The 23,930-nt window shown below is 35.5% G+C and overlaps 1 long non-coding RNA gene and 1 pseudogene across 1 annotated transcript in view; one reads left to right on the forward strand and one right to left on the reverse strand.

Annotated features, from left to right (window-relative positions):
- Positions 1–23,930, reverse strand: part of LOC137225880 (uncharacterized) — a 216,332-nt gene that overhangs the window by 59,261 nt on the left and 133,141 nt on the right. The window contains exon 4 of the long non-coding RNA XR_010944068.1: positions 3,004–3,039. This is a non-coding gene — a long non-coding RNA (uncharacterized lncRNA). The remainder of the gene's footprint in view (positions 1–3,003; positions 3,040–23,930) is intronic.
- On the forward strand, positions 21,550–22,090 carry LOC137225879 (small ribosomal subunit protein uS17m pseudogene; annotated as a pseudogene).

Here is a 23,930-nt window from a genome sequence, read left to right on the forward strand (position 1 = left end):
GAAGAGGATCTGATACTGAAGCTTAAGTTCTTAACACTATGATATGTGAGCCACTAAATAGTTCCTCATGTGGATGTAATAATTTTTTTAATCATTCTAATCTTCCCAACCACATTGGCTTTTCTAATTTATTATAGTTATAAATAAGTATAAGGTATAAAGTAGAATTCATTTTCTAATAAAAAACCCACAAGTGGTGTTCAAAAATCATATGATATATACCATTTTTCTCAAAATGCAAAATTTCTTTATAAAGCATTATAATTTACAATACCAACAGCATTGTAAATATTGCAGATTTTTTCACATCTTTGGCATCCTTAGGTATCTAAAAGTTTTTTCCCTCCAAAATTTTGTTAGTGTTAAAAGTAATGTTGTTTTAATTTACATATTTGATTTGAGGCTGAAAATTTCCTACACGTTTATTTACAGGTTGCATTTTTGCTTTAATTTTAAATGCATGCTAATTGAAAATGTGTCTGTCCATGTTTTAGCGTATTTCACATCAGTTTGTATAACCTAATTGATTATCAGTGATACTAGATCTTCATTATACTGGCTGTGAATTTGCCCTCGTCATTTGTTTATTTTATTTTTAATGTATAGTTTTTCCAATCATGTTTAGTTTACAAATCAGTTTAATTTTTCCTTAAGTAATTCTATTTTGTTTGGCTCAAGATGTTTTTGACTTTAAAAATTTGATAGAAATTCATTAATTTTTTTCTATTTGACTTACTTTTTTATATTTCTTTAATCTAGCAGAAACACATTTTGGTTTGTTGGATGAAATGATCCTTCTTTATTTGAATATAGATCTTGAACTTATTTAACCTCTTCAGGTTACAGGAATGTTGCCTACCACAATACCTTGTAGTGTCTGTAGCATAAAACATGCTCAACAAATATTTATGGAATTGAATTTGATCAAATGTCTGGCATATTGAAAGCACTCAATAAAAATATATGTATGATTCATTTATTAATTGATTTACAGATGCAATCATTAGTCCAACAAATACTGATTTAAAATCAATTTCCTGGAGAGACTAAAGAGGATGGCAGAATAGGAGGACACAGAGTTCACCTTCCCCCAAGAACACATCAAAAATACGTCTACACATGGAACAGTTCTCACTGAAAACAAACTGGAGACTGGCAGAAAGACTTATACAACCAAGGTTGTAAGAAAGATCCACACAGTGTCCCATCCACGGGAAGGGAAGAAAAGCTATCAGATCTTGGGAACAGCATCCCTAGGAGAAGATGCCAAAGTGGGGAATGACATGGGCTCAGATATGCTCCCTGGAGAGTGAATGGTTCAAACCACATACTGTGTGCCCCAGTCTTGGGGTTCATCACTGGGAGGATGAATCCCTTTAGTTTGTTTGAAAACCAGTGGAACTGACAGCAGGGCTGTAAGAAACCTAGATTACACTCAGGAAGAGCACAAGACAGAGGAAGCAGATTGAAACTGCCCTGGATTCTGGCTAGTTTCCTGTGACTGCCCCAGTGTAAGCTCTGGCCCACGCCAAGTGCCCACTCCAGCACCTCACAGCAAGAGCAACCACAAAGACCCCAATCAGCCAAAGCAATCTAGAGAACTAGAAACAAAGCTGGAGGTATCATGCTCCTTGACTTCAAACCAAATTACAAAGCTACAGTAATCAAAACAGCATGGTACCAGCACAAAAACAGATACATATATCAATGAAACAGAATAGAGAGCCCAGAAATAAACACATGCACTTATGGTCAATTAATCTATGACAAATATGTCTCTCTCTCTATATATATATATTATATATATATATTATATATATATATATATTTCTATTAAACATTCCCCCCAATCTCTTCCAAAAAATAGAAACAGAGGGACCGCTTCCTAACTCATTTTATGAGGATAGTATAAGCCTAATTTAAAAAATCAAAGACATTACAAGAAAACTACAGACCAATATCTCTCACATACATTGATGTAATAATCCTTATTCAAATATAAGCAAATTGAATATAACCATGTATAAAAGCATTTACAAAACAAACAGGTGAAATTTTTTCAAGGAGACTTGCATAACTGAAAATTAATCAGTGTAATTCAACATACCAATAGGTTAAGGAGAAAAATCTTATGACCATATAAATTGATACAGAACAAATATTTGAGGAAATCCAATACCTATTCCTGGTAAAAACCTCTCAACAAACTAGGAATAGAGAAATTGCTCAACTTGATAAAGAAAAGCTACAGAAAATCCATAGCTAACATTACTTAATAATAAGAAACTGGATATTTTCTCAGTAAGATGAGGATGAAAGCAAGGATACTCTCATCACTCCTAATCAATACCATTTAGAAGTCCTAACTAGTACAATAAGACAAAGAACAAAAAAAGATTTAAATGTAAGACCTGAATTTATAAGAATCTAAATAATAATAAAAATAGCAGCATCCTGAAACAATAAGTGAGGATAATAAGGATACAGGACACAATATCAATATACAAAAATCAATGCTTTCTTATATACCAGTGATGAACGATTGAAAATTTTTTTAAAATACAATTTCCTACGACAAAAATAAAATCATTAGCAATAAGTCTAATAAAATGTGTATAGGATATGTTTGTGAAAAATTACAAAGCACTGATGAAAATAGCATAAAATAAATATCTATAAGTACTCCTGATATAAATTAATTAATTAGAGGAAAGATAAATCTCCTATACAAAAGAGTCCAAATAATTTATATAGTTACTCCACCCTGAAGGAGGTGGAGCATAACTTACTGTTCCTTAAAAGCAGGCCATGTATTGCGACTTCCTTTCAAAAAGTACAATATGGAAAAAAAAAAAGTACAATATGGAAAGAGAGAAAAATAATACATTTGCAGTAGAGAAGCCTAATACCACCACCTCAGAGAGATAACCAAGCTTCACTTCAACAGTGATATCATGTTGATAGTACTTCTTTTGATATTATGTGATAAAAATGGCACTTTACCTGTATGGTCTTCCACTCAAATGCCCATAACTCCATCTAAGATAAGAAAAATATAAGACAAATCCCAATTGAAGAACATTTTCCAAAATACCTGACAAGTCCTCCTTAAAACAGTAGAGGTTATCAAAATAAGGAACATTTGAGAAACTGTCATAGCCAAAGCCAGGATTTGAGAAACTGTCATAGTCATAGCCAGGATTTAAGGGAATATGAGGGCTAAATGTAATGTGGTATCCTGGATGGAATCTTGAAACAGAAAAAGGACATTAATTTTTTAAAAACCTGAATAGAATACAGATCTTAGTCAATAATAATGTATCAATATTGGTTCCTTATTTGTGACAAATGATCTATACAAAAGTAAAATGTTTATAATAGGGGAAGCTGAGGTATATGAGAAATCTCCGTCCTATCAATTTTCATGAATTTTTTCTGTAAATCTAAATCTATCCTAAAATAACAAGTAAGTTTATTATAATAATCAAGGAAAATAATTTAACACATTAGCAGAATAAAAGATGAACAATGACTATCTCAATCTATGCTGATAGAGGTGTTAATAAAATTTAACACTCATTTATAATATAAACACTCAGCAAACTAAGAATAGAAGGGAACTTCAACTTCTTATTAAGGCCTACAAAAAAACAGAGCTTACATTACACATAACGGCAAAATTCTAAATACTTTTTCCCTAATATCAGCACTTCTGTTAAACACTGCATTATAGTTCCTAGCCTTTGCAGTAAGGCAGGACAAAGAAATAAAACTCTATCAGGCTAGAAAAGAATAAAACTAACTTTATTCACACAGGACATAATTGTTTGCATAGAAAATTCTAAGGAATCTACAAAGCAGCTATTAGAACTAATAACTGAACATGCCAAAGGCAATAGTACAAGGTCAATATTAAAAAATCAATAAAATTCCTATATACTAGCAAACAGTTGACTATTAAAATAAAAATACTACTAAAATAACATCTAAAACCAAAAATATTTAGGGGTAAATTAAACAAAATATGTGTAATATTTACATAATGAAAACTACAAAACACTGTTGGGAGAAATTAAATAATTGAGAAGATGTATTATGCCATTGGAATGGAGAGACTCATGTTAATGTTATCATGTTAATTTTTTCCACATTGATCTGTGGATTCAACTTAACTCCCCTCAAAATTTCAGCAAACTATTTTTTTCAGTAGAAATTTATAAGCTTAAATTACAATATGTATGGAAATGCAATTAATCTAGAATAGTCAAAACTATTTTACAAGAGTACGAGAGTACTTACCTAATATCAAGATGTATCATAAAACTATAGTAATTAATAAACTGTGCCATTGGCATAATTTGGACCTATATATCAGTGGGACAGAATAGAGGGTCCAGAAATAGATCCAAATATATATCATCAGTTGTGATAATATTGTGACAAAGAGGCCAAGTTAATTCAATTTGAAAAGGATATTCTTTATACAAATGGTGGTGGAGCAACTGATATCCATAGGGAGGAAAATAAACTATGATACTTACCTCACACCATACAAGAAAATAAATGAAAATGGATTATAGACTTAGGAAATTAAGAACATTTGTTTACAAGACTAGAGTGTGAATATTCATAGAAGCATTATTTGTAACAGCCCCAAGATAAAACAAGTGCCTATAAACTAGTAAATGGATAAACAAAATGTGACATATCCATACAATGGAATAATAGCAGTGAAAAGCAATGAGTTACTGAAACATCTTATGACATGGATGAACCTCGGAAATAATATATTGTGAAAGGAGCCAGACATGGAAGACTACATATTGAATGATACAATTTGTATAACATTTCTAGAAAAGATAACTTGGTATAGACAAAACCTCTTCCTATCCCCTAGGGTGTGTGAATACTTTCTTCAAAATATTGATGCCCTATTCCTTCCTTTTTCCTTCCCCCACTGCAGGTCATTATTTTTCTTGCCTCTACTCTGAAACTTTTCTTCTGTCTCTTCAATCATTTACCATCCAATTCATTCAAGTACTACGAAGAAATGAATATTCTCCAAACAATGTTCCCTAAGACAAATACTTTTCACTGTCTAACAAAGTTAGTCTTAATGCTTTTCTCCAAGTACACTTGTCAAGAAAACTAACTCAGAACTTATCCTATATGAATATAAACCCAGATTGAGACTAAATATTAGAGAAACTTAAATATTTGTCTAAGAAATTTAGACTTCAGAGGCCATTATACACACACACACAGAATATTCTCTAATGACTTCAGTCAGAAACAAACTCCCTCCTCTTAACTCTGATAGTATTTACTTGTTCATTTATAGTATTTTGAAATGGATTTTAATATTTATTTTTGTGTCTCCTTAATGTCAATGTTTTTTCGTATCAGTATCCTATTGGCATCTGATTCAGATATATTAATTATAATAGAAGGAAAACTATCCTATGAATGTATTATAATTGTTTAAAATTGTAGTAGATGAGACAGATAATTTGCTCCTTATAAATAATATGATGTTTGATACTTTATTATCTCATTTACAGGGTATCTTAGAAAATACTTATACTTTTTCTAGTCATTATTGATAAGGTGAGATCAAATTTCCTACTTATTCTTTTTCACTCTTAATTTTCTTTCCGAATCAAACTCTACATATTGTCTCGCATGACAAGGAAAATTTCTACAAAGCTTTTCAGTTTTCCTAAAAATTCCTACCAAAGAGCTGCAAAGCATGAGTTTATTAGCACTAAAAACTAATTTCATTGCCTATAAGTACAGTTATTATTTTGTTCTTTTAAATTATTACTATTTCACATATATGGTAGAAATACAGTTTGGGCAGCAGTGTGCGCATTGTTTAATTAAATTTGAATCAGTGTAGAACCCTCTAATATATGCTTTTAACAATTTAAACTCAAACAATTATCTATAAATAAAACTTTTTATTCTGTTTTTATAGTTAAAATGAAGCAGCTAAATATTTCTCTTATAATTATTTTTCCCCATTCTTGTTTTTGCAAAGGATGATTACAAATTCCTAGAAGTTAAGAGGTTTATCAGCTGTCAAGGTGCTTTATAATTTATGACTCTTAAAACCTATGCTGCCATATTTTTTGCTTAATAGAGGATTTTGCTACAAATAAACAGGATAGTAGACCTAGCTTTTCTTCCTTATACTTAAATGTGCCATGTCTTTAGAGGACCAGTCTTAGAAGTACATCAATCTACACTGGAATGACTCAGCATTTCCAATAAATCATCCATAGCCAGATCTCTGAAACTTTGATTTCCTGAAACTAATGCTTTATGTTCCTATTTCTAAAAACTAGAGACATTTTAATAAGAATGGAAACATTTTATACACTCAACACTCAGCAAATAATCATTGTCATTATGTCAGGCATAGTTATCAATAGCCTGGTACGTGAAAAGTGGGAGGTATGAAGAAACTGGATAACCGAAACAATGCTTCCAAACATTTTCCAAGATGTGGCACACGTGGAAATCAATAATATCTGTGCAGCTTACTGTAACACTGGTTACTTGAGTAACTGGATGTGTAGATTTGAAGCTGGTGGTCCCCAGCCAGGGCTGCAGGTCCCCATATCCCCATCTGGCTGAATGGATCAGAATCATGGCAAAGCATGATGGTGAAAAGCTCTGACTCAGGGAAGCTGAAAGCAAAAATGCACCAAAAGGAGGGTACTGGGCACAGAGAAGCAAAAGGCACAGGAGACAACTGTTAGTGACAGACAGTTATGACTCAACTGTGATCAGTCACCTCTATGCAGCTACCGAGTCTGTATTTCCTTATATAAAACCCTTGGTGCAAGATGTCTCTTGGAAAACGGCTTTCCCCATTTAAAAAAGGTAATCTGATACTTATATATACCATATATTATTTAATTCTCCAGTGGGATCTGGAGCCATATCTTGTAAGAAAAACAAAATAACATAAAGACAATGAGCAGTCTCCTGTCAGTTGAGGTCAGATTTTGAAGGCAAATAAGTTCATGCCAAGTTTGCCTTCATGTGGGGTCCACTTGCCACCAGATAAGTTCCTCCAAATCATCTGCTTTTTTTAGAACTGTGTTGATTTCAGAATTGTGGGAAAAGTTTGTAAACCTGTATAAAATTCGTCTACATTTATTACTATTTGTACTTACTAATATATTCTGTTCTAATTTGAGGTGAGTTTTAAGGACTAGAAACAAAAAGGTATATATTGGACAATGGAGGAACTTGGAATACTAAGGTATACAACATAACTCACTGAAAAAATATGAATGGTTAATATATAATTAGAATTGGTTGTATTTTGAAGGTCTTCAGATTACAAATTTATTTATTTTTTCATGTTCTTATTATTTCCTGTACTTCTTAAAGACTATATTTTAAAAACTTGGGATGCACAGAAAGATGCATTCACTGTGACTGCTAAGTCATTATTTCTTCATCTCACATGAGTAGCGCCATCTCATTTAAGAAATGGAATGCACAAACTGATTACTCTGAAAAGAGAGAGTCTCTGCGGCATTCTGTTTTTTAAACAGCACCTTGTAATAGTTGGGCTTATTGCATTGAAACAATCTATTCTAAGGGCACTGTTTGCATCAAAAGCCTTCTGTACATGATGTGAAAGTTTCTTCAATTGTGAGCAGCACAGTAGTAGTAGTTAGGGCTTTATTACTTAGTTCTAATTTGTATTGATGGCCTAAAAAAAGTAGCATGCTTTGCAGTTCTATGAAAGAAAAGATTATAAATGGAGATTAATTATAATTTTGCTAGCTCAGTACTTGTAAAACTAAAGCAATTTATATTCTTTCTCTTAATGATCTCCATTCCTGATTGCAGTAATGTAATCTAATTGTGATTATGATAGTATCTGAATCATGTGGGCCTCAATGTGATTGAAACTACTCTTTGCATTAAAAAGTAATTTTGGAGTAATGATGAAAAGTTACTGTGGAAAATTGGCAAGTAATATATTTTACTCTGTATCTTAAGTTTCTGCTTTCATTTCTGATTATATCTCTTATATCTCATATGGATAACTACGATATTATATCAAGGATTTATTACATCAAAGCCTTATCGATGATAAGTACACATTTGAGTATCAGGGATAAGCGTGATACTATTGAAATAGTAGTGATATGGTTGAGTCAGGGAAATGACTGAGGATTTAAAATGCTAGGATAAGGTTTACTGAAACTAGAAACCAAATAAGGAGGGGGAGACTTCAATATTGCACGGATATGATAGCCAGCGAAACGAGAAGCTCTGAGTGTTTTAGCTGACACAGCAGATAATCTTTGGATAGACATTAAGGCAAATAAGGATAGTCAGGTATTTTGTAAATGTTGAAATACACCTCCAGGGCATGAAGAGAATAATAGAGTAGGAAATGTTCTTTTCTATATAAAATTTCCTTTGCAGGGTTGAAACTTGTTCAAGGAGAGTAAGTACATCTCTTGTTTGCACTCAGCTAAAGAAAATGATTTGCGAAATCATACTCTAGAATATGATAAACAAGTGAATGAATGCTTAATGTTTGAGAAATATTTACTATTGAAACACCTAGATATGTATGTATTGTGAAAATAAAGGAATCCAAGAGAGGTTACCCTGGGAAAAGATATTCTGGCAAGAACGCAAAAAACACAAAAGCATATTTATCAGAATCTTATAATGCATGATGAATTTGTGGGAGAAAATTATAATTAAAAAAGGTTGTGATGCATTTAATATTCATTTAAATTGTAACTAAAAGAGATAGCTGATGTAATTTTAAAAAGAACAACCTAAGCAAAATCATATTTAAAATATCCAGAAACAGATATTAAATAATGAGAATTGAATTGACAATAGGTCGTAAAGAGAGAAGCTAACTCATAGAAAACTATCAAAATGTTTGAAGGACGGATGAGCTCTTTTTGGCTATTCTTTATTTTATAAATTAAAATATTTGCTAATTCCTCCAGTTGTTGTGTGGATGAACTAAGACGACCAGGGAGGTAACCTCCCCATAACAGTGATTCCAAATGTAAGAAAGCAAGTCTTTCAAGCCATTTTCTCCGAGTGATACCATAAGGAGAAAAAAAATAAACAAGAAAAAAAATTACAAATTAATTTTGTAGTTACTACTGACAGTGAAGAAAAAAAATCCTTTTTCTCTATCCCTTCACTACTGACAGTGAAGAAAAAAAATCCTTTTTCTCTATTTCAAAATGTTTCTTGCAGCATTGATATAACTCAGGAGAAAAGAAGGGATTGCCTACATATAAATGGTTCACTGTTTCTAGTGGGAAGAAGCACATTAACTCTTTCAGGTCACTAGAGTCCATTTACCAAATTCTTTCTTTCTTTCTTTCTTTCTTTCTTTCTTTCTTTCTTTCTTTCTTTCTTTCTTTCTTTCTTTCTTTCTAAGTGCATAAATTGTACTGAAGAAGTAATGCAACTCCATGAAGTGCATCATTTACTCCCATTCTGTCTTTGATGCTTATATACAGACAAGTGTCTTGCCTATTGCCATTCGCAGACTCTCCCTTTAAGGGGAATACACTGTGAAATAGATACTCTCCAAGCTCAGTCAAGAAGAGAACATCTTGGGCCTCTATGGTACATTACGGCCAGTTATAATAGACCAGGGAGGGAAGTGTGCCTCCTACCATAATGACTGTAATATGATGACCTTGTGAACACAGAGTTGCATCAAAATGAAGCACTGACACTTTTGCAGTTTTTCTTTATCAGGAATAAAGGTGCTTATTTTTTCCCAACCTGCTGATGAATTTATTCCCAACATGGAGGCAGGATGTGACTATTCCACCTAGTTTCCCTTCCTAAATGAATTCCAAAGTATTCTCACTTCAGGAGAGAAAATCCATCTTTTTTCTTTTTTTTCTCTGGTGAATTATGGTTCTATTGGCCACAATATTTTTGTTAGCTTCTCTGAGAATATGTAAAATTTTGTGGTAGAATAATCGTTAGATTCTTGGGCAAAAACTCTAGGCATATTAAACCTTTTGGTGGGGGGCTGTTTATTTTAGAAATGTCTTGGTGGGAATAGCTCATTTATTTATTCGAACACTCAGCAAATGTGTATTAAGTGCCTATAATCAACAAGCACTGATATGAGCATCAGGGAAACAAGAATGATCCCACCACACATTAGTACTTTCTCCTATGACCTAGAATTCAACAAAAAATACATCTCACTGTGTTCAGAGCCTTCATTCACTCTCTCCCTCCATATAACAGGGAAATTGGAGGACCCTAGGCAAACACAGAACAGGCACATCTAATTTACTGCTGGGGTCAGGAAAAATTCCTAGACAAGGGAACTAGATAACATGCAGCCTTGGTGGACGCTGGAAAAAGAAAGTCCAAAGTCCCATTTCTATTCCTTCAGTGTGTCTGCATGGAAGAGGAATTAAAGGAAACTTTTAACACTTGGTGGCTAGTTGTACGATAACACAATTTGTTGAGTAAGATTGTTGTGTGTGTTACTGATTCTCAAGAGGAGGCAGTGAGATAACAGTGTAATTTCTGTTTTTAAGCAAAGACTCCCTTTCCTCTTCTCTGAAACCTCAGCTGCTTTATTTTGCCTCTAGCTACTCAGTGACCACCTATTAGCAATAGTATTTCTCCTGCAAACTTAGTTATGACTATTGACAGGTAGCACATTTTGTGAGAAAAATGATAATTAAGTTATCAGATGTTTTTTACCGATGGCAGCAATGTTCAGCCCTGATTAGACTTAAGGATCACAGGGAAAACTTTTCAAAAAACACTGATGCTCCGTCTACCCTAATTAATCCAGGAAACTAGGAATGCCGACCAAATGACTTGAGTGGACCAACATGCAGAAGGACCACAAGCGCTCGTCCAGTGAGAGCAAGGTATTCATGTTACAGGTTGCAGGACCTAACCAGTCACTAAAGACAAAGCAAATTAATTAAGCTTATGCAACAACAGAAGTATGGTAGTAGCAATGTCTATTCTTACCTGTCCTTTCTGTATAGAGCTTTAGTTAGTAAACTTATGTCTAATCCTAAATTCAGACAATGTCTCAGCATGTCCTTTTATATTTTGACCAGGCTACCCCCTTCATAACTATCACGCCTGTCTTGACATAGCCCTAGGTAATAATCTGTCTAGTCTGGAGGTTAACATGTTCAGTGTTTGGATTTAGAAGAAAAATTGCTTATTTAAGTCCACAATTCCTAATATCCATCATGTCTTGGGCTTTGGTGCCAAAGACCATGAAATCATGGAATATATTTGGCCTTTCCGAGTACTGATGATTTCCATTTATTGAGTTTCCATTCCAAAGATTATGCTGGGTATCTCCATGCATAACCTCATCTAATCCACAGATGTAGTTGTCCTCATTTTACACACAAGAAAGCTGTGTCTCAGAGAAGTTTCATAAATTTGCTGAGGCAACACAGCTCCTGCAATCCAATATTCAAACCTAGGGAATGTCTGACACGAAAGCCTGTATTTTTTTCACCTTACCATACTGCCTCCCTGTATCGAGAACACTGGCACTGTCTTTGGAAAAGTCGTGTAGAAATTCCCTCAAAAGCTAGAGCACTGGGCTTCCCTGGTAGCGCAGTGGTTGAGAGTCTGCCTGCCGATGCAGGGGACACGGGTTCGTGTCCCGGTCCGGGAAGATCCCACATGCCGCGGAGCGGCTGGGCCCGTGAGCCATGGCCGCTGAGCCTGCGCATCCGGAGCCTGTGCTCCGCAACGGGAGAGGCCACACCAGTAAGAGGCCCGCGTACCGCAAAAAAAAAAAAAAAAAAAAAAAGCTAGAGCACTTCTCTATGACAAGGGACACATAACTGCAGTTATAGTCACAGAACAACCCAGTTATATTTGACAACAGCCCATGAAAACAAGACCTCTTAAAGGGAGATTAATGCCATCAAATCCTTTCAACTCAGACCTACACCTGTTTATACAATTGGCCTTTCACATTCCAGTTGGCAAAATCCAGCCTCGGGAGAGAGAGACACACATGCAGTATTTATATTGTTGTTGAAAGTTTCACAGCCTTCAAACCACACAGGTTGGAATTGAATTTGAAAATCTGTCTCCTGACTTCTTTTGAGAAATCACTAATCTTCCAAAGGATGCTGCGCTTGCTGTGCACGAATGGTTTGGCTAAAGAAAATGGTTATGCTGTGGTCACTAAAAGAGGCTAAGTTGTTTTCCTCTTTATTTAGAACAAAAGCATGGCTTGCCATACTAAAGCTGTTCAAAAATCAATATCAGAAAGAACACTTCCTTAGTCTTTAAAATAACATAGCAAAATCCTCTCCCTATTATTTTGACTTCTGAGAGAACATTTGAAATAAGGAGAAATGGCTAAATAAAAGGCCAAATTAAATAGTCTTTGATCTGGTAGACTTAGGTCAGGAACAAATAGCTGGCTGTAATTGCTCTAGCGTTATTTTTCTACAAATGGGAGGCGAACAGTAGCATCATGCTATCACCAAAGTGTTAAGTCAGTCACTGTTTAAGTTGAGAAAGAGTGATCTGTTTCTGCATTGTGTTCTATAATATCCAAATTTGTAAAGAGTTGATATCCTTTATTTTTAAAACAAATACCAGATATTATTTGATTAAGTTTAGATTGTCTAGTGCTTTATTCTTCTAAAAGGCGGTGCAAATACTAGCGTTAGCTAATTCCCAAACTGCATAAATGGTAGGCAGTTGGAGTCTGAAGAACCATGTAATGATTCCATCTAACATCTTCTTTGTATCTTGTTTTTGTAATAGTTGATGTTGTCTTCGGCCATAAGGAGAGAGGTAGCTTAAAGTACTTCCCAAAGTGGCAGAGTTACAGGAAAAATCCTATTGCCTGAAGCCAGTTTCTTAGCAACAGCACCCTCTCAATGTGTCACGAAGTCTGAAGCCCTTTGGCCCCTCAAAGGAAGTTCCTTAGGTGTCTTTTACACATTGAATGCTTTGTGATAGTTGAGGCCTGCTGGCTGTCAACTCTGTCCCTTAAGGGAACTTGACAGATCTTAAAAAAAATCAATTTTAAGCTCACATGCCCCAGTGGGTGCCAAAGCCACTTCAGAGAGCCTGAAAGATGGCTGAGTCGACAGGATTTGACTTCTAGAGGTAGAAAGGTGACAAACTCTATCATGAGAAAGGGGCAGCTCGGGGCCTCAGAGGCCTAACCTGCTCCCAGGATCTGGGGCCTAGTGTTGTATTGAACCTATTTATCTCTTTCATGGGCCTAAGGTACCACAGGGAAAGAAAAGTTGTTCAAAAAATGCTGGCAGAATTCAGGGGTGTAAATGATGAATTACTTTTCATCAGCTGAAAGGAAACATACTCCGGAACAATACTGAAAGAGAGCAGGAGTGGCTGACCCCCTGCTTCAGAGCAGCCAATATCTTCATTCAAGAAGACAACCATGAAATTACACAGAAAATGGGATTGTCATGAACAGCCCCTTGAAATCTCAGTATACAGTCATTACTGCATGGGAAAAAGGCTTCATCCACACATCATAACTTGTAACAGACAAGGAGGGGAAAAAAGAACAGAGGAGAAAAGGCCTTGGAGTTACCAGTAGGAATATAGAAAATATTTGTTGATTCAAACTTTCCCCCATAAATTTCTCAATACTGTCACATAGCTTTAGCAGTGCGTTAACTTTATGCTGATTGTTGATTTCTTTTTCTGAGCTATTTTGGAAGAGTTCATCTGAATTTTAGGGAGGTGGCAAGGGAAGAAAGAGCTATCTTTATATTCCTAAGGCCTTCTACCCTGCAGGGTAAGAATTAAATGGATCAGTTTCATATGTCCCCAAATTATTGCTTAATTAATAGTCTAAAACTGAATACTGTGTATTACCTAACTGTTATACAGAGCTTGTTTAAATTCTTCATTCAACTCTCAAACTTTGGAAGATCAACTAATTTGAAGGTCTACATCAGAAAAATTTGATTCAGAATATAGAAATTTTAGTAGCGTGGCTAGAATATAAAATATTGGTGATACAAAAAACATTAAACTAAAAGATATTACACTTATGTGTTTTGCTTTGTCATTCTGGCTACTTTCTCCACTGAGTTTAATTAAGTTTGCCCTCATTTTTTTGTTTTTTAAAGGATTACCTATTATGCTCTTTTCTTTCTCTGTGTTTCAGTGGTTCACATGACTAACTCTCATGAAAATCTAAATTACAGATTTTGTCACAAGTCCAGTTACAAATAAATGGAAGGCTGTGACCGATACATGGGGTATATTTCTTTCCCAGGTGATAGTGAGACGAAAGCGGAATAGGAAGTGTCTATTCAGACCAACCAATTTCTTGCTAACTTCTTAGAGACACTGTTTGGAATTTCAGGGTGTTCTTTTTTTTTTTTTTTTTTTTTTTTGCGGTAGGCGGGCCTCTCACCGCTGTGGCCTCTCCCATTGCGGAGCACAGGCTCTGGACGCACAGGCTCAGTGGCCATGGCTCACGGGCCCAGCCGCTCCGCGGCATGTGGGATCTTCCCGGACCGGGGCACGAACCCGTGTCACCTGCATCGGCAGGCGGACTCTCAACAACTGCGCCACCAGGGAAGGGAAGCCCTCAGGGTATTCTTGATAGCCTTTTATCTATGCTTTTTTCCATAAGTCTATGTTTAAAAACAAAGACAATTTGCGTTGATTGGATGAGTAATACTTGTTTTTCTTGTCTACTTATAATTCTCTTAAAACAAACTTTAGACTATAAAAGCAATTGAAAAGAAATAATTCCCCAGCAGTGGACTTCAAATAAGAAAGTTACTCTCCTAGAATAGCATTTCTCACATTGGATTCACTGGTATCTAAGAAGGCATAGAAGGTAAACGTATCATGCAAAAACTATCTTGTAGGTTATTATGTTTGGGAAATGATGCCCTGGTATAATTGATGGGTTAAACAAAATATGCTTAATAAATTCCTATTCAAGGTGTAGGTGAAAGGAGTCTCCTAAGGAGAAGGAATTGTCTCACACACTGGAATCTAGGCTTTGCATTTAACTGCAGAGAAGATTGTCCAGAGAATAAGGATATAAGTAGAATGATTCATGATCGTGCTTAACCTTACAAGTTAAAACACAACACATTTGAATGGTTATAGTTGTCAAAGTTTTTGCTAGCTCTTGATAGTTGTCAAGGCTTTTGCAACTGCTTCCACTATTTCAGTAAATGCAATCTACCCAAGATGTTATGAGGTATACAGAAAAACAGAAATTCTGACCTCATTATAAGATGACTTCTTATTATAATTTTAGTGTTCAAGACCTTATTTTAAAAGAAGATGAGATCATAGAGCTAACCATCCACTTCTCTAGTTTATTGTTAAATCTAAGCAAAGAAAGTGGTTTTGCCCCTCTGGTCTTATTCTTGTTTTATTTTCTGTGTTGACATACCACTGAACAACCTTTACGTTGTGTCATCTGGAGCTACATTTATACAGCTGGCATTAGGAACTGGAGAGAAAAAAGAGTAATAGCTTAATTTGACTGTCATTTTCAAAGGTTCTACTAAATCATATAGGCACTTATTGATAAGCAGAATTTTTCTTTGCATTGACTCATGTTTGTGGGGAGTTAACAAAGTTTTTTCTAATATCGTATGTGTATGTGGGTGTGTACGTGTGGGTATGGGTGTATGCGCACATATGTACATACAAGCTGTGACTTCAGAATGACCCCTCTTCTTTTGTCCCATTTTATTCTTCTATGCTTTTATGGTATGTGTAGAATTTCTACCCCTCATGGCAAAATTATGTACTCTTCTTAGCATGTTTTGGACCTTGATAAATATTTATTGTATCTCCAAGGTATTTTTCAGTAGCATAGAATGATTATTATTTTAAAATATTGTTAATATCTTTTGCTGAAAGACTGCAATTCATAACTGTAATAAATTGCAATGCAATTCATTGCCCCCTTCAATGCCCCTCCAAAAAATCTAAAATTAGTTCACAGTTTTTTCTTTTTGTCATATGTATAGTCCCATATGTTCACATACACGATCAAAAGTTACTCATTTGATCCAATGACAGCAAAGGTAAACCCACAACTGTGCTCCAAACGGGAAATATGATTATTAAGTAATTTTCTCCAGAGGTAAATATACATTCTAACATATGGCCTTGCTGACATTTAGTTAGCTTTAGCCTTTGGTGTTCATCCTTCTTTTAATTATTTTTATTCTAAAAAATCAGGTTAGAGGAACCAAAATAAAGTTCTTTGGCAGATAGGAATCGTGTTTACTTTCCAACTCTGAACTCAGCAGGTTAAGTAATTGGGCTACAGAAAAGTTCCTCCATTTCTATTTCCAGCTGGTGATACACAAAAGGCAGGAAGTTATCTCATTAATGGGGCACCAGCTTTATGCAAATTATGGTAACAAAAAGGCTTCCCTTCATACTTTTTCATAAATTACCTAATAAAGTGGGAATAAATGGCCATATTCAAGAGCCTTTGTTGTATTTTTAGCACAAGACTCTTTCTGTTACTGCAAATATGACTAAATGCGCCTTGCTCAAAAGGGGTGTTTATGAAATAAGGCCACTCAAAAGCTTTTATTTCTTAACAGCCTTCAGTTACTTTTATGGCACAAAATTAACATAATTAGTCACAGAGAATAGATGACATAAGCAGCGTGCCATGCACAAAAGGGGGAAGCAGTATCTAAGGAAGGTATTTTGAGAGATCAAAAATTTTCAAAGTGCTTAATACTAGAAGGTCCTTTTTATTTGTGCACAGCCTTAAGATACTTTTTTTTTAACTCCGTGAAATTCACATAATGAGATGCAGTAGACAGATGACATTAGCGATGTGCCATTAGAAAGAGGTCAGTTTCCTCTGAAAGATAGTCACTGTTCCTGCTCGTCATTAATTTGCAGCTTCAAAGCACTGAGCATATGATAGCCTGGCATGTTAAGCAAGTTGCAGTTATCTTTAAATAACCATTTTTTCCAGTTATTAGAAGCTAAAGTTTTTAAACTACCGACTGAAAGCAAAATTAAAGCACGCAGCAGTGTAAGAGGGAAAAAAAAGGAAAAGAAAGAAAGGCTGGAAGAAGATTAGGAAAAGAAAATCAAATATATTTTAAAAATGAAATTGCTGGTGGTTTTCCCTGGAGGTGACCCGCTTTAACTTCAGTGCTAGAATTTCGGGGTTAGTGATGGGCCTTGAAGATTGGAGCGCTAGCTAGCAAATGGAACAAGTGGGGATTTTTGTTTTCTGGGTCCTTATTATGGCACGTATTACAAGGCTGAAAAGGGCTCCACGAGCCCTAGGAGCATGAAAAAGGTTAAGAGCATGTGGGTTCGTCTTACATGGGTACTGATCAAATAAAAGTGCATTGAGAAATAGATCAGATTATCTTATTTTAAAGTGAAGATCAGTGAGATTTCTCTGGTTTGGTTTGTGAAAAAAATCACAGAAGAGAAAACAGAAAACTAAAGTATTGAGACTTTGAATTCATCTGAGTTCAAATCTGTTATGACAAGACTTTTACTTTTAAATAATTCCTTTTTTGCATCAAAATACATCAATATGGTACAACATTCATAATATTCACAAAGACTTACAGACTCTCACACTTTACATTCCCTTGGAGTCTATTTTTGGCATGGAATTTCTAGAAGTATTTCATAGGATTTAGCTGCTTTAAAAACATTCTGATTTATAACCTCAACCCCCCCACCCAAAGTAAAGTTCAGTCACCAAAATCTCCAGTGTGCACGTGGTGACCGACTTTCTGCGGTACGTTTAGCTTGTGTGTCAGTGAGTGGCAAGGCCGAAAAGCATCACATGAATAGGTATTAGCAAGAAAATAGCAAACAACATTGGTGAACATTTTGGAACTATTGAAACAAAATGCTTATTTTTAGGTCATCAATAAATAAGGAAAAAATGGTGGTTATCAAATGATGTTTTCACATTTGCAGTGACATTTTTCTATTAGGAGTGTTATTTTTAAACATTGTCTAGATTGGTGGAGTTGCATCTTTTCAGTGCTTGAATTACCTGGTGCTGGGCGGGGCTGGGGAAGATGGCCCGGGGCATTGTTCCACGCTGCTGAGGAGAGGAAGCAGAGGCCGAGACCCAGGCTGATGCTGGAGCTACGGTGGCCTTACACGAGGAGGGCCATGGCAGGCTGAACCAGCAACACTTCCGGAGGAGTTCTGATATGAAAATCAGGGATTAAGGAAGAGTAAAACAAACTGCACCTCTTCCTTCCATAAAACAAATGTGGTTTTACACTGCAAAACTTGCTTTTAACACTGTTTAACTTCCATTTAGTTAAACTTCCTTTTTCATAGCATAGTTTTCAAATAATTTAGCTGCTTCTCTTCTAGCAACTTGTAGGTAACGTATTAATGCTAGGGAAACACCCTGAGGTACCCCTCAAGTAACTTATAGTGAAGGAAGCAGTATCAACAGACACACTGAGAAGAGTTTGACGCTGCAAAAATAGAGAAGCTGTGAGTATTTCTGTCTTTGTGCATCAAAGAAAGTATCATTGAAGTGTAACTAGAAATTCACTTAGAGTGACAAAACTGAGAAGCTCAAACAAGGGAGCCTGAAAGGGCCAGGGCCATGCAGGGCAGGGCTAGTTTTCCACTGATTGGATTGGAGGCTTAATCAATGAGAGATGTAAGATATGCCTACCTAGAAGTTTGAAAATACAGTGTTAACAGCTGAAAAAGTGAAACATTTCAAATTTAATTCTTATTTCAAAACAGCACCTAATACAAATTCAGGCTGACTTGGACTGCCTTTTGGTAGTACTTTAGATTCAGAGATAACGATAACCACCTCTACCTTTTTAAAGTACTTCCTGTGTGTTGGACTCTGTAATGTGTGCTTTGCATAGATTTAAACTTTAACCCTCTCAACAATTCTATGAAGTAAATATTTTTATCCCTGCTTTTCAGATGAGAAAACTGAAGCTCAGACAGATTAACTGACTTGCCCAACATCACAGAGTTTAGGAAATACCAGCTGGATTCAAACTCATTTTTTTTTTTTTTTTTGGCTGCTCTGCGTGGCTTCTTGTGGAATCTTAGCTCCTCGACCAGGGAAGGTGCCAGTCTTAACCACTGGACCGCCAGGGAATTCCCTCTAACTCAACTCTGAATGAAAATGAACTTTTCATTATACTATACATAGAAACTGTACATATAAGTAATAGATTAGAATCCATCTTCTTCCACTAACTCGCAAGGAATGCCCTCAAGGATCTGAGTATGAATGATTAGAGAGGACACATGGAGAGTATAATATTGAAATTTTCAGAGACTGACTTATTACTAGTGTTCACATTTAGCTTTTTAATGGTTTAAAATGCTATATGCATTTGTAAATAAAATTGATATAGATTTTCCTTTAAGAATCTCTAGCTGTAAAATAATAGACAATATATGTAAATGGCAAAAAAATAAACAAAAACAATCAAGCATCCAACCAAATACATATCTGCAATGTAGAGTAACTGAAGAAAAATTTCCATCGAGTTCAAATGCTATAGCTTCCTTTTTGTCACTGTTTCTTTCCAATGAAAAATGCTGTAGAATAATTTTATGTGTTTAGTTACATAAAAGAAGCAAAGATGGTTAATACTATACTTTTTCTTACAAAATGGATTCCATCTGCTTTTATTAAGGAGAATAGTTAGAGTAGAATGAGATACTTATTAATCTAGCTGGTCTAGGTAAGGTCTAGTTCACTTTAATTAAAAAGCTGAATTTCTAAGGAATTGCATGTATATAGACACACTGAGAGCACCTTACATTTTACGCTTAACCTTTTATTTTAATCCTGATGCTTTCAATATTGTTATTTTAAGTACATGTTAATAATATGCAAACTGATGCTTTGAAAATTCTCTGAGATGTGGTTAATGAAGAGAAACTGCACCATAAATTGCATCCAAAATATGCAGTCCATGCAGATGTAATTTTTCTTGAACTACAGTATTTTGCAATAAACATCTTTCAGCTTGTTTGGATTTATTCTCTATTGTTTATAAGAAGTACCATCAGGCACTACTGCATGAAAGAACTACATATAGTAACAGGCAATCTTAGTTTAACAAGATCCTTTGGATAAAAATAGATTTCAGATCTACCTCCTGCCAGCAGAATGCAAATTCCGATGAAACTACACACTAGTGTTTTTCATAATTTAAAGTTCGTCACATGGTATAATGCACTTGCTCACTTTCCCCTGAGTTCGTCAGAGGAGGCAGAGGGCTATGCCATTTTATGATCACTAGAGACCGAATGTTCTACAAGGTATTCTGGGAACTGTAGTTAACAGAGAACATTTTTCTTTCAAGTGCATTTGTTAAAACAATGCCCAAAAGAGACATGGTATTCCGGCGACTGTCAGTGTTTCTTTGATAAACGCTGCATTTTTCAAAAGGTCGTAACTAGCAATTTGGCCATTGTTAAATGGCACAATCTGTAGTTTAGCCTGCAGGTTTGCACAACCCGGGATGCTGTCACCCTTTTGGAAAGTCTGTCTTTCAAAGAACTCGTGTAAGCCTAGGTTAAGAAAGACATGAAGATAGTTGGTCTTTTCACTGAGTTCATTTCAATCTGAATTATCAAGCAAAAAGACGATGTGCTTGGAGTGCATGGGAATGATTGTTTATCTCACAATGGGTTATTTTACACTTCTCCTTGTTTTACTTTCACGTTATATTATTATCATTTGGGAATGGGTGGGAAGGTTGCCAGGAAGGAAATAAGAAAATACTATGATTCTATCTTTTGCTAGAAGAAATAAGTATTCTATGGATCATAGACTATACCAGGAGGCAGAAACTAAAATCTTGCAGGAGACAGGTGTTTATGGTAAATGGGACTCTGGCTACCCGGAGCTGGCCTATATTTTTTCAAAAAAGTCAGAATCATGGATTTTTCTTACAATATTAAATGTATCAAGTGCCTTAATTTTTAAACGTTGGCATCATGTTCAATTTTAAAATAAATTTGTTATTTGTGCAAGTCAAACAAAACACTTCTCTCAACCAGATTTGGCCAAGCCACCTCAATTTGAGACCTATGTTCTAATCTTGCATCTTCACACCAGTAAAGCACCAATGCCTTCTTAAAAATGAGCAATAAATGCAGAAAAGGTAAAACGTTAGAAAAAATAAAACTTGATATTTTTTGGTTCATCTGTTTCTGTGTTTCAAATGGACTGATTATATTGAAATTATTTTAATAACTTCCTCTCAACTTTTTAATTCCTTTTCAAAACATATTTCTGTAACTTGTGTGCTGACACTCTGACTTCATAGGTCATCAGTACTTTTCTATTTATTTTACAATTTTGTTTTGTTTTGTATTGTCTTTTTGAGGTAGACCAAAATTCATGCATCAGAAATGATTATGAAGGAGCTGGGAGGTGACTGCCGGCCGCGTGCCACCGCTGCAGATGGAAGTAGATTCCGGGGCCGGAAGCGCCACAGCGTAGGGAGCCCTCCAGGTGAGCAAAGCCAAATAATGTCAATAGCTCGTTCATCCGTCCATGCCAAATGGGGGTCATGGGGAAGGTGATTGGGACAGCAATGCAAAAAACTGCTAAAGTGAGAGTGACCAGACTTGTTCTGGATCCCTATTTATTAAAGTATTTTAATAAGCGAAAAACCTACTTTGCCCACGAAGCTCTCCAGCAGTGCACCGTTGGGGATACTGTGCTTCTCAAAGCTTTACCTGTCCCACGGACAAAGCATGTGAAGCATGAACTGGCTGAGATCATTTTCAAAGTTGGGTAGGTCATAAATCCAGTGACCGGAAAGGGCTGTGCTGGAATTGCCTACCTGGAGAGTCCAGTCGGTCTGGAAACCACCCACCTAACCAAAAACCTGGAAAAACTCCATCTCTCTTCAACACAGTGAAGGAGGATTAGAAGACGGAGTCAAAGGGAAGGATTTCTAAGTTTGCTTTATGGAAAAATTTTTCTAAGTTTCCTCACAAACCATTCAGTTTCTCTTCTGGTATTTATGAAATAGCTAAAAGTAAATAAAGTAAAGGCCTTGTTATATTTTTTTCATTAAAAAGACATGATTAGGGAAGAATTAATATCATTAAACCTAAATAAAGCTAAGTAGCAAAATAATAAATGAATGTATATTTATTTGTGAGAAGGTTATTTTATAGAGAAAGCTTTGGAAATTGAACAAGAGAAAGTGATAGTTATTGGTAGATTTTTGTCTCAAAAGTAAGGTAATCTGTCTTTTTTAAGTACATACCAATACCCTAACTTTGGTTGCGTAAGGATCCAAATACAATAAAATGGGATTGTGTGGAAAACAGTCACAAGGAAGAACAACAGAATTTTGGAGAAGAATCAAAATGATGAGAAAATCTTGGTTTTTTTCTAAGAGAATTAATATGCATGTATATACAGATGTGTAGGATCCCATTTTATATATGTTAAAAAGAAAGATAAAAGTATATCCAAGAGCATTCGTATTACGTTGAATATATACATCCAAATCAATGCATTTAGTGTTTACAGTTAATGTAAGGATTGCTATTAGCCTATATGTATTTAAGCTCTACCTACAATTTTCCTAAATGTGCTCATTTTATTTGGAACAAATGTGCCATGCTAGCATATCAAATGATAAGCTATCTCATAAGAATCAGTTCCTAACTTAAAATTATTGGATATTTTAAAGATCCAAGTATGTCCCCTATCTGGCCTTTTAATAAATGCTTGTTGCCTTAATTTGTTTCCCTTAAAAATCTGGTGAAGGCTGAAAAGAAAAACAAAAAGTACATGTACTCTTCACTGAGGCAGAAAGAGCTCTAATCGTAAAGTTTCCGACCAGAACAGGGTCACCTACACTTAAATCTTCTGTAAACAAATAAGTGCTGAGATAGCAGATCAACTTCCTTAGTGCATTTTTCCCCTAGTAAAATCAGTTTGAGATAAATTGCAAAATAAATAAATGTCAAATAACAATTCCCATGACTAGTATTTGAACTGAATTTAATGATGATTATGAAGACAAAGCTGTGATAGGCCTCTGTGTAGAATGCTTAAAGGGGACAATCTGAAACGATTTTAACTTGCAACCATTTTAACAAATGAATATATTTCCTAAATTGCCACATCAACCAACCCTGCTGTCTAATTATGGCCAGCAAAAAGGGCTACATATTAACTATTCCAAAGCGTAAGCCATTATTTTTGGTTGACATTCTTCAACGTTCAGTTAATAAACCTGAAAAGCATTTTGCTTATTGAATAGTCAAGGTTTCTGCTTTACAACTGATGGGTAATGTAACAGGAAGTTGTACTGTTCCAAGTCAGACATTCTCTAAGGACTTTTCTCAGATTCTGTGGTCTTACTGGCCATCAATGCTTCCACCATTTTCCAGGATAAAATGATCATAGCTGCTTCTTAGAATAGAAATTTAAGACACCTATGACATATCATTTCAAAATTATTTAGTAAGATAAAACATCAGTAAAAGTCCATTTTATATTCAGAAGGGTACAATGGCCTCAGAGCATGTGTTCTCTAGCCCCACCTGGCTCGTTTTTTTTTTTTTTTTTTTTTTTGCGGTACGCGGGCCTCGCATTGTTGTGGCCTCTCCCGTTACGGAGCACAGGCTCCGGACGCGCATGCTCAGCGGCCATGGCTCACGGGCCCAGCCGCTCCGCGGCATGTGGGATCTTCCCGGACCGGGGCACGAACCTGTGTCCCCTGCATCGGCAGGCGGACTCTCAACCACTGCGCCACCAGGGAAGCCCACCTGGCTCGTTTTGAAAGCTTATGCCTCTGTACTGATCAACATGTAGCAGGGCAGCACCCTTGAACTTGTCAGGGAAAACAATCTGGAATTCAACGATAACCAAAAAGAATTTTAGA

Source organism: Pseudorca crassidens, chromosome 6 (genome assembly GCF_039906515.1).
Source record: "Pseudorca crassidens isolate mPseCra1 chromosome 6, mPseCra1.hap1, whole genome shotgun sequence".
In the NCBI taxonomy this organism is placed as follows: domain Eukaryota; kingdom Metazoa; phylum Chordata; class Mammalia; order Artiodactyla; family Delphinidae; genus Pseudorca; species Pseudorca crassidens.